The sequence below is a fragment of the Agrilus planipennis genome, unplaced genomic scaffold, assembly GCF_000699045.2.
Source record: "Agrilus planipennis isolate EAB-ADULT unplaced genomic scaffold, Apla_2.0 scaffold24, whole genome shotgun sequence".
NCBI lineage: Eukaryota > Metazoa > Arthropoda > Insecta > Coleoptera > Buprestidae > Agrilus > Agrilus planipennis.
The window spans coordinates 1,046,924-1,063,411 of NW_020439076.1; the positions used below are offsets into that span (position 1 = coordinate 1,046,924).

Here is a 16,488-nt window from a genome sequence, read left to right on the forward strand (position 1 = left end):
TATTTGGAAAAAAGGGAAAACTGCTGCAATGATTTTAAATATAAAGCAGAACATGATACTAATCACATTGATAAAATGTTTTAAATATAAATAAATGTTTGTAATAAAAAGAGAATAGTAGTTGATTACTTGAATAAGAGGAATAAATTTTAATGTACAAAATTGTTGATATAATTTGATATTGATGAAGTAATTTTGAAAAACAAATAAGGAAAAAAGAAATGAAATTTATTAAAGATTTCTTAACAAACAGGCAGCGAACAATCTGTTTTACAGTGGATGTATTCTTTAACTTTTGTGTTTTTTTTTTGCTTTTGATTTTAATGGCGTTTTAAAAAATCCGCCATTACAATATTATTTTCGCGAACCCCTTCTGCAAACACTGCGAACCCCCAGCGGTTCGCGAACCACCGGTTGGGAATCACTGCTTTAAAAGAAAAGAAAATATAAAATCCTCTAGAGGCATCAGTCACATTAATGTATACTGTGACCGAGAAAAAAAAAACAGTCTGACACTTTATTTCCTAAAATTCTATAATTGACACTTTTTAGGAGAGAATACGGCTTTGATAAAACACTTTGTTTGTTCTTCTTGGGTAGAAGTCTTGTTCGCTTTCCGATCTTTTACGACAAAGTTATATGAAAAACGACGTAGGACTGACGTATTGTCAGTTTTTTTATTGTCCAGTACAATTATTGTATTCTGTTGAAGATTTATATCTGAAAAACGTATGTATTCATCCAAATCTTCACCGAATAAAAGGTAAATAATACGAAATGTAATACAAATTTACTAATAACTCTCGAAAAATTTGAAATTATCATAAAGCTTTAATAAACCACCCAAGTAGAATTTGTTTTGGGAATTCCCTAACTCCAATTGGGTCCCTATTGGAGATCGTTGGATTTGCCCAAATTGAGAATGGTAATAGTGATGCAACATTCAATAATTCAATTCCAGAAAGTGTTTCAGGTGAAAATCATACTACTATTTTATTACACAGTTTAAGTGATTGTCATGATAATATTGAAGAGCAGCCTAGATTAGAAGAAAGAGGGTGATCTCGTTGATAATCCATCAGAAGAAGAACAAACAACTGATAATGAAAATTCTATCATTTTAATTTTTAAATTTTTAATACATTTAAAAAAAAATCATTTGGAATTTTCCTAAATTTTCCAAATAGGGCTTTCCCTACCGGGTACCAGGTGGGGAAAGCGTTACATTTCCAATAGGGAACCGGTTGGGTATCCCATTTGGGACCCCATTTAAATTTGGGAAAACCCAATCGGGACCCAACCGGTTCCCAAAAATAGATTCTACTCGGGCATTTGAAACGTTTAGAACACAAAGAAAATGAAAAAGAAAAATTTACTTAAATATTAAAACGAAGACATTTTGAAGAGCAAGTGGGGGTAGCGTGCGTTCATGACCATTTAAATTTGGGAAAACCCAATCGGGACCCAACCGGTTCCCAGAAATAAATTCTACTCGGGATTTGGTGTCTTAAAATTAAGTTCATAGGTAATTGTTTAGGGGCCACCCCTCCTCGAACAAGTATAATGCGTAAAAGTCTGTCTACGAACAATTAATGTTAATCACAATTTAGCCAATTCTGATTTTCACTTAGGTAAAACTAGAATTTTAGAAAATACTCAACAACATTTGTAGTATTTTCTAAAACGCACTGTTAAGACAGCAGGTAAAAGTTGGTCTGTGTTCTATCGGAGTTGCCCTCTACGCGCTGATGAGATCCAAAAAGATCGAAATCGCTATCCGCGTCTGCCAGTTTCGACAGAATACAGACCAGTTCGAATTATTTTATTCGATTAAGCTAACGTGCCTATCACGTTGAGGTTGACTTAAATAATTTATCACGATGCGTGGCCTGTGATAAATTATTTAACCGTCTTTGTGTCACGAGCACAAAGACGGTTAAATAATTTATCACAGGCCACGCATCGTGGTGTAGGTAGGACAGAAAAGAGAGCGAAAACTGTGGACAAAAACTCACCTTATTTATTTTTGACGGGGTCTTGCTAACTGCGCTTTGAGACCTGGGTACTTTTCTCCGAGGCCCTTTTAGGGCGGAACTTTTTCGGGACTTCCTTTAGGTCGCGTTTAGTCTGAAATATAATAAAGCTCGTTAGAGACGTCTCTGTTTGGAATGTACGAATGGCGTTTCTTTTTTCCTTTATATCACGATCCCTTTCAGGATAAAAGAAAATGTCATTTATCATATGTGTAAGTATGTTACATACATTTCCTGTTGGGTCAGTAATAATTTCATTTTATATCCGCATGTTTACTTATTTTCCGTCCACACCTGACAATTTAGACAAATTATTAATTAAAAATTGAATGCTATGCTATAACATCCCGAGTAGAATTTATTTTTTGGAATTCCCTAACTCCAATTGGGTCCCTATTGGAGATTGTTGGATTTGCCCAAATTGGGCATTTCCCACCTATACCCAATAAATTTTGATCTGCGTATTTTAGGGCAATTCCAAACTGCACTTCCGAACTACAATCTTATTGAAAAATAATTAATAATTATTTAATTTATAANCAAATTTAATTGTAATAATCAAGAAAATTCAAATAATTTTTTTAAAAGAAATGTCAAAATTGAGATTATTACAAATTACCTAATTACTTCTACTATTTTTACATTTACAATTGAAAATTGTAATTTTTGCGTTGTCATAAAAAGTTTTCTCCGTGAAAACTCCCTTAGTCAAGGTCACTATTTTGCATGAGATTAATTCCCCTTGCGAGCGTAAGACAATGTATTTCTGCATATAATTCGGGATATGTTCGTCCAAAGTTCCAGAGCAGCGATCTACAATATTTACGTGCCCTCAGGAGACTAAAGAGTCGTTACTCTAATGGGCGGTCAGCAGGGGTCAACCGCCTTTCTTATTTCTTCCCATAGCCCTCCATACCATCAGTGATTGCAGTTCTGATGGGCACCCCATTAATGGCAACGTCAAAGGCCAGCGCCACCATCACCACTACTCACCCTTCCTTCTATTATATACCGCTATTCAAACACACGTTTGCAATCGCAAATATAAACCTGTACGTATTAATACACGTACGGAGACACGGAGGCGTTTGGTGGTAGTGGTAATATTAATCATCTAACAACGTAATTGTATTTCTCTAAGTGCACTCTGAGGATGGTATGTCACCGTTCCACGTAATTATGGCCGTCACAGGGGCTACTTATCACACAGCCGCACATTTACTCAATTAAAACTACATAAAATAATTCGAAGTGGTCTATATTCTGTCGAAACTGCCAGACGCGGATCGCGATTTCGATCTTTTTGGATCTCATCAGCGCGTCGCAGGCAGCTCCGACAGAACACATACCAACTTTTACCTGCTGTCTTAACAGTACGTTTTAGAAAATACTACAAATGGGGCAGTAAACGCCATCTGTAGCACGATGCTACATTTTAGGATTACGTATGCTCCAACAAGGTCCACATGTGTGGATATCTACTTGCAGAAACGAATCCCGGCGTAGCCAACCTCTACGTAATAGGCACGTTACCATATTCGAATAAAATAATTCGAAGTGGTCTGTATTCTGTCGAAACTGCCAACCGCGGATCCTGATTTAAATCATTTTGGATCTCATCAGCGCGTCGCAGGTAGCTCCGACAGAACACAGACCAACTTTTACCTTCTGTCTTAACAGATACAAGACCACTTCGAATTATTTTATTCGATTAAGCTAACCTGCCTATCACGTTGAGGTTGGCTACGCCGGGATTCGTTTTCAGCAAATAGATATCCACACAAGTGGACCTTGTTGGAGCATACGTAATCCTAAAATGTAGCATCGTGCTACAGATGGCGTTTACTGCGCCATTTGTAGTATTTTCTAAAACGCACTGTTAAGACAGCAGGTAAAAGTTGGTCTGTGTTCTGTCGGAGCTGCCTGCGACGCGCTGATGAGATCCAAAAAGATCGAAATCGCGATCCGCGTCTGGCAGTTTCGACAGAATACAGACCACTTCGAATTATTTTATTCTATTAAGCTAACGTGCCTATCACGTAGAGGTTGGCTACGTCGGGATTCGTCTTCAGTAAGTAGATATCCACACAAGTGGACCTTGTTGGAGCATACGTAATCCTAAAATGTAGCATCGTGCTACAGATGGCGTTTACTGCGCCATTTGTAGTATTTTCTAAAACGCACTGTTAAGACAGCAGGTAAAAGTTGGTCTGTGTTCTGTCGGAGCTGCCTGCGACGCGCTGATGAGATCCAAAAAGATCGAAATCGCGATCCGCGTCTGGCAGTTTCGACAGAATACAGACCACTTCGAATTATTTTATTCGATTAAGGTAACGTGCCTATCACGTTGAGGTTGGCTACGCCGGGATTCGTTTTCAGCAAATAGATATCCACACAAGTGGACCTTGTTGGAGCATACGTAATCCTAAAATGTAGCATCGTGCTACAGATGGCGTTTACTGCGCCATTTGAAATATTTTCTAAAACGTACTGTTAAGACAGCAGATAAAAGTTGGTCTGTGTTCTGTCGGAGCTGCCTGTGACGCGCTCATGACATCCAAAAAGATTCGAAATCGCGATCCACGTCTGGCAGTTTCGACAGAATACAGACCACTTCGAATTATTTTATTCGATTAAGCTAACGTGCCTATCACGTTGAGGTTGGCTACGCCGGGATTTGTTTTCAGCAAGTAGATATCCACACATGTGGACCTTGTTGGAGCATACGTAATCCTAAAATGTAGCATCGTGCTACAGATGGCGTTTACTGCGCCATTTGTAGTATTTTATAAAACTACATAGTTTTACCTCTGCTATCGTTTTAATGCAGCACATTCTTTTTATAGGATTTAACAAATAACAAAGATTAGTCAACATGGCTTTTCTCGAAATAACACAATGAAGGTAATTTTGTTTTGATCTCCACCGAGGGTTGGAAAAGAACTGCCTTATTTGGAGATTTTCCAATTGCTATTTTCTTAGGTAAGCATATATGAAAACAGAAGCCGATATTGTAAAATTAATTTTACGTTTGTCGTCAATATTCGTACCGAAAACATGTAGGATGTGGTGGAATTTCTTGGGATTGACAATATACATTTTCGAGGTGATTTTGATGCTTTTTTGTATTAGGACTGACGACCTTATGATGATGATGAAATGCTATCCGACCCTTCGGTATTCTTTGTTTTAGGCAAATCTTTAATGCCTCTTCCAACTTGAGCTATCTGGCTCACAATCTTTTCTATTTTTATATTACCTCAAACCCTACATTTTCATTCCTTACATACTAAAATTGCGTCAATTCCTCTTCCATTTTTATTTAAAGCTATCCCCAACTCCTCCTTGTTAGATGCTAATACTGTCATATCATCCGCAAAAAGTCCTTCCAATGTTTACTTCTCTAACAAAAAACATATTCTGATAAATTTGCCACCACTCGTCAACATTATATTGAAACACCATACTGAATCTTAAATGTAGTCGCTAATAAATAGGGAGAACATCAGTATAATAGACCCTTTCGAATATTGTTATTGTTCTGTAAGGATAATTACGGACACAGATCTTCAAGATTTTCATCTTTGTCAAACAGTAACCCGAGAACATATACGTAAGCAGAAATTATTATCACAACATGATATTGTCTTTAATAATTGTTTTGTTTGATCAATAAGATTGGAGGAGATCCTTGTTCGTCAATAACGATTTCGGCACTTAGGTTTCAAGTGAAAAGAACGAGAGAGAGCTTGTGCCGTAGGCGTATAATTTGTTGGATTGTTTACTCAAATTGTTGTTCGAATTATTCAATATTCAACGTGCAAAAAGCTGTCATTGTCAGTGTTACAACAATGAACTCGCTACCTTTACGTCGTCGAGTATCATCAATTATTCGTTAACACCAGGTCGTTTCAAACAAAACAACCCTAATAACTGACGTAGCAGCACGCAATAACTGAAGACAATAGATAATTCCGAAAACGAAATGATTACGTTTTACCAAATGAATAACGCCCTTTGTGGAACTGATCTTCGTAATCGCCACCCGGAAAATTTCCCGTTTGCAATTTCTGTACAATTCATTATCTCTCTCATTGTCTTGTAAATTGATATAATTCAAAGAGAATTCGCAAGAAATTCGAAGAATAACTAGGGTCATAAAGGGACTTCTGTCTCCCTTATATTAAATTTAATATTGTACAATAAATGAAATTGATTTCTGAACAAAAACGATATCTATTAAGAGAATATGAGCCAATTTCTCCACTACATATACTTTACTTGTATGCATACATAAATAGACGCTAGAAAAGATCCTGTATCTTGTATCTATTCTGTATCCTGTATATACAGATGTCTGTATGTTACTATAAACCTTGAAATCCACTCAATGGATTTAATATGGTCTTCAATATTATAATCAAGGGTGATAAGATTGGAAGATTGTCTTAGGAAGTTCCTTGTTTCAAAAACCACCCATCAAATTTTGACTAACTTCTAATAAATATATATACATATATATAAAACAGAGTGGCTTCGATATAGCTAGCTCATAACAATAAAAAAATAACAAAATTTTGTATTTCGATACCTGCGAATAATACAGGGTGTAACAGAAATAAGTGGTGATAGCAATGATGGGTGTAAACTAGTTGTAATAAGCAATTGTACTGTGAATTCAACAGCCTGGTTGAGGGCAAAATCTTTTTCTTACATAATTACAATAATTGACAATCCGCAGCCGGTCCTGTGCGTGATTTTACAACATAGGTATTTAATACTGGATAGCATAGTGCGAATTGAATTTATCTGTATTTTCAACTACGTTTTTCTCATAAACGGTGAATATTCGGATATAAAAACATTTACTTAATTTTCATGTTTTATAGTGCTCTATCATCTCCTACAAGCTAGACACTTATTTCTGTTAAACTCTATAGTGGGATACTCTTAATATCTTATTTATTTTAAAATAAAACGTCTTTAGAACTCAACAATTCTGTATCTTGTGTGAGAATACATTGAATGAGTCAATATAAATTTAATATGGATAACTGTATCGTCTTGTGAGTCACTGTACATACAAAAACATCTAACTGACAGAAGAGTGTCCGTGACTCCAATTACGCGAAAAACCAAAGCAAACGAAGACATATACCGATTGCGAAAGAGCAAAGGTACACCAATAAAGTTGGCATAGGAAAATATCTCTCCCAACAGCCACTCAACACGCGCCGCGCCGTAGCTACAGCCATTGATGCAGCGTTGCCAGGTTCGGTAGATAGAATTATCGCACTTTTTAGGAAGAATTATCGTATTAACATAAAAAATATCGTACGTTATTGCGTATGCGCATCGGAGTAATAGTCTAGTGGTCGGAGTATGAATTTGTAAAGAGAGTCTGTGTATCCCAGTGGTTTTCTCAGTTCTATTATACCATCAGTATATGACACTATAAAAACTTTCCTGACAGGCTAATAACTTCAAATAGAAAAATGAATTTGAGACTGAATTTTAAACATTTTGGAAGAAAGTTCTTTTTTTAAGAGTCCATAAACAATTAAATTTTATTGAGTGTATACAAATAAACAACTTTTCAACATACATTTATATATCTATGCATATAGTGTATATATTTTAACATTATGAAATTGTACTTAAGTTCTTAAAATCAACTATTCAACATACATAAAAATATTTTTTTTATAATTGAATCTAATACAATAATAATAATCAACGTATTAATTCTGTTTTATTATTATATCGTCATCACTATCATCACCATTATTCTTATTATTATTTTTATAAAGATTATTCGAATTAAAACGAGATAACATTTCATCAGTGATCTCAAATTTATTACATCCCCTATTCATTTCAATACACTGACTTGTAAGTAAAAGTCCGTTAACCGTCGCCAGTTTAGCAAGGAGAAGCTCTTAGGATCTACCTGAGAAGCTTTCGAGAATCAAAAGAGCCGAGTGTGCCCGGCTCTGTTGTAAATTAGAGAGAATTTGTATTTTTATGAAGTGAAAATACCCAGAGACTTCAAATGACCATTTGTTCTATTAACAAAAGATTTTAAGAAGGTAGAAAAACAAGGCAACAGGTTGGCAGAAACAAATATTATAGTCCCACTACATATTACTATTTGAAAATATTTTTTTATACCATAAGCAGGAATTATCGTACGTTTAATGGAAATTTGAATTACGATATCGTACATCGTATTTGAAGCAAAATTATCGTATGTCCCCATAATTATCGTACAGGCTGGCAACGCTGCATTGATGAGAACGGCATTTTATAACTCAATGTCAAGAACAGCTTTTTCGCATACAGTATAACTGCAGCAATGTTGCAACGAAAAGGAGAGTTATAAACGGGGGATTTTATAACAACTTTTACGACTGCGAACGCTTATTATATCCTTCATATTGCTCATACAGAGGGCGCATGCACTAAAATATACATATATATATCGTTGGATTTATATGTATGTATTAAGGAGCGTATTTCGCCGGCTGTCACTTAAAAATTACAGAAATTCAGAAAAGTTCGTCCCAGTTACTAATTAGCTTTTTATGTCTGCATGCAGGAAGAGACATTCTGCTAATGCAGCAATCATTTTAATGGAATGATAATTATTATCTATTGAAAAGAATATAATCGATAAGGGTACAAGCGCCCAATGTGTCTAAATAAAATTTGTGAATATGAACCAGTATAAATGTAGGTATTTTAATGTATATTGTATATCCTGTAATTGTGGTCAGAAAATCAAAAATTAATTTTCGACACTTCCCACGTAATAAAAAGGCAATCAACTAGAAAATGAACGACAAGCATTTCGAGAAACTAAGTGCTCTAAACTTGAACTGTGTCATTTAGTTAAATGAGAAACAAACTTGGAAACTACGTGGCAGTACAATCGGGTGCTTAGCAATTGCTGCCAGGACTCGACACAAAATTACGAAATATACGTACGGTTCGGTGACGAGATGTTATAGAAACGAACGAATTGAACTTTGTCACACGAAACAGAACGGAGATGTAGAGTAAGAGAGATAGCGAAAGATAAAGGAAGGGAGAGACAGAGTTAAACTTACTCGCGCCCAACAACTAACTTCAAAATCAGTTCTTGCCAGTAATTCAGTTTTATCGCAAAGTTGAAAATTAGAAAGAGAAATGGAGAAAAGCAACAATAACTTTTCGTATTAAGCCATACTTCAATAGAGGCAGAGGTTGAATGTAAATGAATGTTTATTTTACTCTTATTTCATTTATTACACAAATAATAACAAATCATCATCATCATAAGGTCGTCAGTCCTAAGACTGGTTGGACACGCATCTCCATCCTTTCCTATACTGAACTAATCATTGCATTTCCCTAAAACTAGAACGTCCAACATCCTTAAATATTTGCGAACAGTAATCTAATCTATCCCTCCTAACTCTCGTTGCTGACTTTAATATGGCTCTGACTAGAAACTAGACCTTCATGCCTGAGAAGGTGTCCTACCGACCTATCTCGCCTATTTCTCATTGACTTCCATAGAGTCCTCTGTTCTCTTATTCTTTCTAATATCTCCTCATTTCTAACCTTCTCCATTCACGGTGTCCTCATCATTCGCCTGTAACACCACATTTCGAACGCTTCTAACTTTTTCTTTTCCGCCGCGCCCACCGTCCATGTTTCGCACCCGTACAGCGCCGCGCTCCAAACACACACCTTTAACAATCTTTTTCGAATTTCTAAATTAACCATTCCCGAGCACAGAAGTGACTTCTTTTTATTGAAGTCGACTTGACCCTGCGCTATCCTCTGCTTTATATCCCTACTACTCCTTCCGTCCTAATTTATGTGACTTCCTAGATACCTAAAATCAGCCACTTCTTCTAATCTTTCGTCTCCTATCTTTATATAGCTCTTTCCCTACTTTTCCTTCCCTTACATACCAATATTTTTGTTTTACTTTTATTTATTTTCGTACAATACTGTTTTGTCAATATCGCTTCCATTTTATTCAAAGCTATCTCTAACTCCTTACTAGATGTTAATACTGCTATCTGCAAATCTGCAATTTATGCAAAGTATAGACTCCAATTGTAAGTAGAGTCAGTGTCCCTCTGGAGAAAAGAAAAATTAATTTTAAATTCTACTTTAACCCACTGCAATACGAGACAGTTCCAAAGGGAGAGTACGTGCTATATTTCTTTGAATCATTAGTCTGCAGGTAAACACTATATATAGGTCGTAATGTAATGTTGTGTAGCTAAAATTGCTCATGATAGGATATTCTAGACGATCAAAGTTATTGTTTAATGGTTTTTTTGGGAGATCCCATGAGAACTTACTTCGCGTTAAATTTCAAGATTGTTTCTAGGTTAAGCAAAAATCCTTGTAGGTTTTAATCATCGGGTCTATTATATGATAAAATTCATATCAAGGGATATATCTTTGATTCATTAAGACCTTGGTATTTTATATTAATTTCAGCTACATTCCTGAAAAAATGTCTTTGAGAAACGGACAGCAAAACAACCTTTGATTGTGTTGACCCTTATTTAATGATAATTTATATTCAAGGAATGTCATGAAATAAAAGTCTTCGTTGCTTGAACAAAATAATCCTTAAGGATTCCTTTGTTTTTTTGGAATGTTTAAGTGGACAAGAATTTCTACGAATTAGGGTATATCAACTCGATTGTTCTTGAAAATGTATGAATAATAATTAAATATTTTTAGGGTCATTATGTCATTAAGAAGAAGTCATAGAATTTTAATCAAATTAAATTACTATCAAACTTTTGAAAATAACAGAGAAACAAAAGCAATAAAACATTCTTTAATCCATTTCATCGTTAGATCTCAAAGATTTTTTTTTTTTTAATAGGTACCTGATATACAATTTTTTCAATTCCTACTTGCACGTATACTTACGTAAGATGTTCGAAAGGTCAATTGACGTACGAGAATTTTGTCTGAAACGTTGTCTCTTAGAGCTTGAAAATATAGCAATGCTCTTTTCATAATATTATTTCCATCCTTTGAGAGTGCTTCTTTTTCCAAGATTCAAAAGCTCAAAATTTTCTCCCCATTGAAAAGATGCTGAATCTTTGAAGTAATAAACGAGAAGTGTCCTTAAAAGATAATAATCCACGAAAATAGAAGTATTCATATATTCATTTATTATTTCAATGACAATGGAAACGATTCACAGAAGAACGAGGTATACGCATTTCACTGCTTCCCTACCCACAGTATGAAAAATTCTTTAAAAAAGGTCTACTTTAATTAAGAGACAGAAGAACGCATACTAAGCCTTATTAAGGGTGACGGAGAATTATACAGGGTGTCCCAAAATGAACAAATGTTCTCATGTCTCTTCCCCTGCGTTATTTTTGATAACATAAGTATATAAACGAATATCTTTTCAGGATATTTGATTGAAACAGATGCCATGACATTTTCATTGACTACGAAAAAATACAGTAAAAGGAAAACAAATTGAATTTGTTGTACACTTCAAAATCCGTGAAAATGAAATAACGCAATCGAGAGCAAATAAACAAGGATTGTTGATTTAACAGTGGGCGAAGATGATGAACAAAAAGATCAATTTAAAAATGAGAAAGAAACGACTTGAGCGTTCGAAAGACAATTTCCGGTCAAACAAAAAGTTAGGTGAAGGAAAATCATAATTCCATCAAAAATCACTTAATACTCCAAGTACTATTTTTAGAAATCACATCAGGAAAATAAATATAAAGAAATGCTAACTCACACACGAAAAAACTAGACGATGATGGACTTAGAAACTGCATATAGGGACATTATACGTAATGTTGACAACCAGAACGGAAAAGTAGTATTTCGATGACATTGAGTATAGGTATATACTAGCTTATATACACCGAACAGCATAACCTAGGGGTTTAAACTATTGCTTAGCATGCGGGAGAACACCGGTTTAATTCCGGGCCCGGCTTCCTTGGTAAGTTCTTCTGTAGTTTCCTTGGATTAATTGGGCAAATACTGGGGCAGTAATATTATCTCACAGATGATTCTTTACTCTCTTCTGTCTTCATTTCGTCCATCTCATCTTTTTCACCCCAATAACCACCCACTCATTCCTATGATTCTTAAAACGAGGCTGATGTAGTAGCTAGCGACAATAAAACACTCAAAAGTTTTTACTAGCTTATACGCTAGACAATAATTTTCAGTCTCTCTCCAGTCTCTCAGAGTCTCCCAAAGTCTTTCAGCGTCTCTGAGAGCGTCTCTCGCAGTCTTTCACAGTCTCTCAGTTATTGCCTAGGTGTTTTTATGGATCTCTCAGTCTTTCACAGTCTCTCAGTTATTGCCTAGGTGTTTTTATGGATCTCTCAGTCTTTCACAGTCTCTCAGTTATTGCCTAGGTGTTTTTGTGGATCTCTCACAGTCTCTGTATGAGAGACTCGAACGATAAAATTGTTAATTCAGAGATTCGAGTCTCTCACAGAGAGACTGAATGAATATAACTGAAAAATTGAGAGACTCGAGTCTCTCGTAAAAAGGCTGGGATCTCTGAAATATGCTGAACTTAGAAAATTTTAACCATGTCTATCGAGACACCACTTATTGAGAGATTCGAGTCTCTCGTTCAAAGATTCGAATCTCTCGTTCAGAGACTGGATAAAAAATGAGGATCTCTCAATGAGCGACTTGAGTCTCTCGTTTAGAGACGCTAAACAGTTTTTTTGACAGTCTCTCTCAGTGACACCAGAGAGACGGAGACTCGAGTCTCGCTTTCAGAGACTCTGAGAGACTGAACATTTTTATCTCGGGTAATTAGGGGTATCTATCTTTGTACAACCAATATGTATGCATCCATCTAACCACTAATGGTGAGAAACACTTTAATTTTATTCATAAAGATTTTCCTAGCGAATTAGTTTGAAAGTGACTATTGCTGCTGGATTTATTTTTGTAAATTTTTATTAGTCGTCCTTGAATTAGGCATCAGAATATATATAGAGTAAGTAAAAAGAGACGAATTAGACCAAGAAGAGAAGAAAGACAGCGCAACAGCAATTTTTACGAAAAAGTTCGAACAAAGCCATTTTATCTTTCTTACACGTTGATAGATAAAAGTTCTTAAAGTATGAAGATTAAATCTTTCCGCGCTGAGTTGCCTGTAAAATTCGACGCTTCCTCGCCTCGTCTCCCACCGGGATCTAAATGGTTTCAACCGGATAAGGAAAAATCCATGGAATACCGCTACTGTTGTAAATTTTAAATTAGACCATCAAAACTAGAAAATTCCGGGACACTACTCAATTAAATTCTATGCCATAACGGACGCAACTGGAGCGGACCAAAGATGCAAATATTTTAATTATGTGAAACTCGAGCATAAATTTCATTTTAACTTTTTATTAACTTCCTAAACAGTCTAGCACAATTAATATCAAGATGGCAGTATAAATGAGTTATCATTTAACATTTTCAAAGGAACTTTAATTTTGCAGTCGTCGTTTATTCAAAAATTATAATAATGCAGTAGCAACAAAAGCGAACAGATTTTATCACGAACTGAATATAGTACCAAGAATGGCACGTAATAAGGCATAATACATAACTTAATATAAAATATTAAGTAAAAGTATTGTGCATAGGCTTATTCAGGGTGTAAAAGAAATAAGTACCGAGCTTTGAAGGGTGTAAACTAGATGCAATAAACAATTGAATGGCGAATTCAGCAGCGTCGTCAGGCAAAAATCGTTTTTAAGGTAATTATAATAATTTACAATTCGAAGCCGGTCCTGTATGTGAATTGCCAACATATGTGACTATTGAGCGAAATGTAATAAAAAATACTACACCTACATGGATAGATAATGTAAACATTGCCGATTATCGAATGTNTTTAAAGAATGTAAACATTACCGATAATCAAACGTCTAAGATAAACATAAACAGTTTAGAAATTTTATAGACAAGGCTATGAAAAAGAAAAAAAAAAGATGTAAGTTACGTAAACATTAGTCGGTAAATAAGCATCATCTACATAATAAGGTAAATAGTGATTATTAGGAATTCAAAATTCTATGAAGTAAAACAACACCTTATAGAAAAAATTAGTTTGCAGCTGAAAATCAGTTTCAAGCAACGCCTGCACTCTCTGCAAGTGATAAGGATGCAGCATCTGTTCCTTTAAATTTTTCTATACTGTCACATCAGAGAGGCCAATGTTCTCTGCTATTTCACATGTACTACTTTTGGGATTGTCTCCTTTGAAGTTCAGGAATTCATCCCTACAGCAGCGATAACTTTCAAACCCATAAACGTGGATCATGCCACATTTTAATATTATAACAGCGACTGGCCTACACTAATAATTGATCTTGTATTGCTGAATTATTTATATTATGGTTAACTGTACATCGAGTACCTCATACAAGGTTTGAATGTTGAGAGAATAAACGACTACTAGAGGTTGGCTGTTAACAAGAAAGTACAAAACAATTACTACACTGATGCTGACAATAATACCCTGATTGAGTGCAGCGTTGCAGGTCGTACGTCTTTAGCAGGGCCGGAATTGAATTTATCTGCACCTTCAATCACGTTCTTTTCGAAAACGGTGAACTTTTGGACATACAAATGTTTACTTAATTTTCATTTTTCGTCGTGCTCTATCACCTCCTGCAAGCTTAGCACTTTTCACTATTACACTCTATATATTAATGGTATGGGCATGACACTAAGTGCACGCAAAAAGATCGCGATGCGAAGAGCATGACGCTAACAGCATAGACGTGTCAAATGTACACTTGACATCCATATAAATGACCACGACCTTTTCATCAACATCATCATAAGGTCGTCAGTCTTAAGACTGGTTGGACACGCATCTCCATCCTTTCCTATACTGAACTAATCATTGCATTTCCCTAAAACTAGAACGTCCAACATCCTTAAATATTTTCGAACATTAATCTAATCTATCCCTCCTAACTCTCGTTGCTGACTTTAATATGGCTCTGACTAGAAACTAGACCTTCATGCCTGAGAAGGTGTCCTACCGACCTATCTCGCCTATTTCTCATTGACTTCCATAGAGTCCTCTGTTCTCTTATTCGTTCTAATATCTCCTCATTTTTAACCTTCTCTATCAACGGTATTCTCATCATTCGTTTGTAACACCACATTTCGAAAGCTTCTAATCTTTTCTTTTCCACCGCGCCCACCATCCATCTTTCGCACCCGTACAGCGCCGCACTTCAAACATACATCTTTGACAATCTTTTTCGAATTTCTAAATTAACCGTTCGCGAGCACATCCTCTGCTTTATATCCCTCCTACTCCTTCCGTCCTGACTTATCTGACTTCCTAGATACCTAAAATAAGCCACTTCTTCTAATTAAGCATACGAAAATGTTTAGCGTTGTCCGCTTTTAGTTCGTCTCCCAAAGTTTGAAACTGAGATTTGTTACCAATTTTCATTATCCCGAAGTGAGAAGCTGCTTCGTTAATTGTATCATAAAATTAGATAGTTTGGAGAACGTCTGTCACACAACGTTAGAGGCAGATAGAAGTGATTGTAAGTTATTTCCAGTTTGTATTGCTCTTTTAAGCTTGAAATCACTTTTCACAACACGGAATGTTACTTTGTCTGCTTATCATAATTAGCGTAAAATCCAATTCAGCTGGGTTTGCAAAATTTGCATGTTATTATGTCACTAAAGTTAGTTTGCTTTTCTCATTTAAAATGGGAGGTACGATACAGCGAAATTCAACTATGCTTACTTAATTCATTTTCTTTTTCTTAAACTATCTCCTTGTTAACATTTGAGCTAGATTAGAACTGAATTTGTTGTACAAACCTTATCTAGTAATTGCATGTAATGCATAATAAAATATTTGAGTGCATGCCACTAAAGGATAGAATCAATTCCTTATATCTGCACAGTTCTATTACAATCAGATAGTTAATTCAATATGTTAATGTAGCATTCCTTCAATTTAGTTTAGTAAAATTTGCTAATAAGAAATGAAAACGACGAAAGTTAATCATAAATTATTGCTTTATAATAAAATAAATAAACTACTCACTTGTTTCCTCGAAAATGTTTCATGGCCTTCCTGAAAACAAAAAAAAAATACTTTTAAGAAACCTTTAATAATGACTAATATTTATTATTAATGTGAAAATACTTTTAATTTTTATAAACTACAAATTAACCTCAAATTAATGAGAAAAAAATCGGTTATGTGTAAAGTCGGTTTACTGACGATAGTTTAACGTGACAATGTCATAAGAAAATACTGATGGAATGGTTTCATTTTTCAAAAGAAAATTTTAATTTTATTTGTTTGATAGATATTTTGTATGGATATAGAGAAGGAGGTAAATGGAAATGTATTATTGTATAGCAGCTGTCCACGCGGACGCATCGCTCACTC

At 35.2% G+C, this 16,488-nt stretch overlaps 1 protein-coding gene across 1 annotated transcript in view; it reads right to left on the reverse strand.

The window, feature by feature from the left end:
* Positions 1 to 16,488, reverse strand: part of LOC108741434 (discoidin domain-containing receptor 2-like) — a 388,424-nt gene that overhangs the window by 323,989 nt on the left and 47,947 nt on the right. Inside the window, exon 2 of the mRNA XM_025977248.1 lies at positions 16,138 to 16,167. The gene's annotated coding sequence lies outside the window, so the exon portion shown is untranslated. The remainder of the gene's footprint in view (positions 1 to 16,137; positions 16,168 to 16,488) is intronic.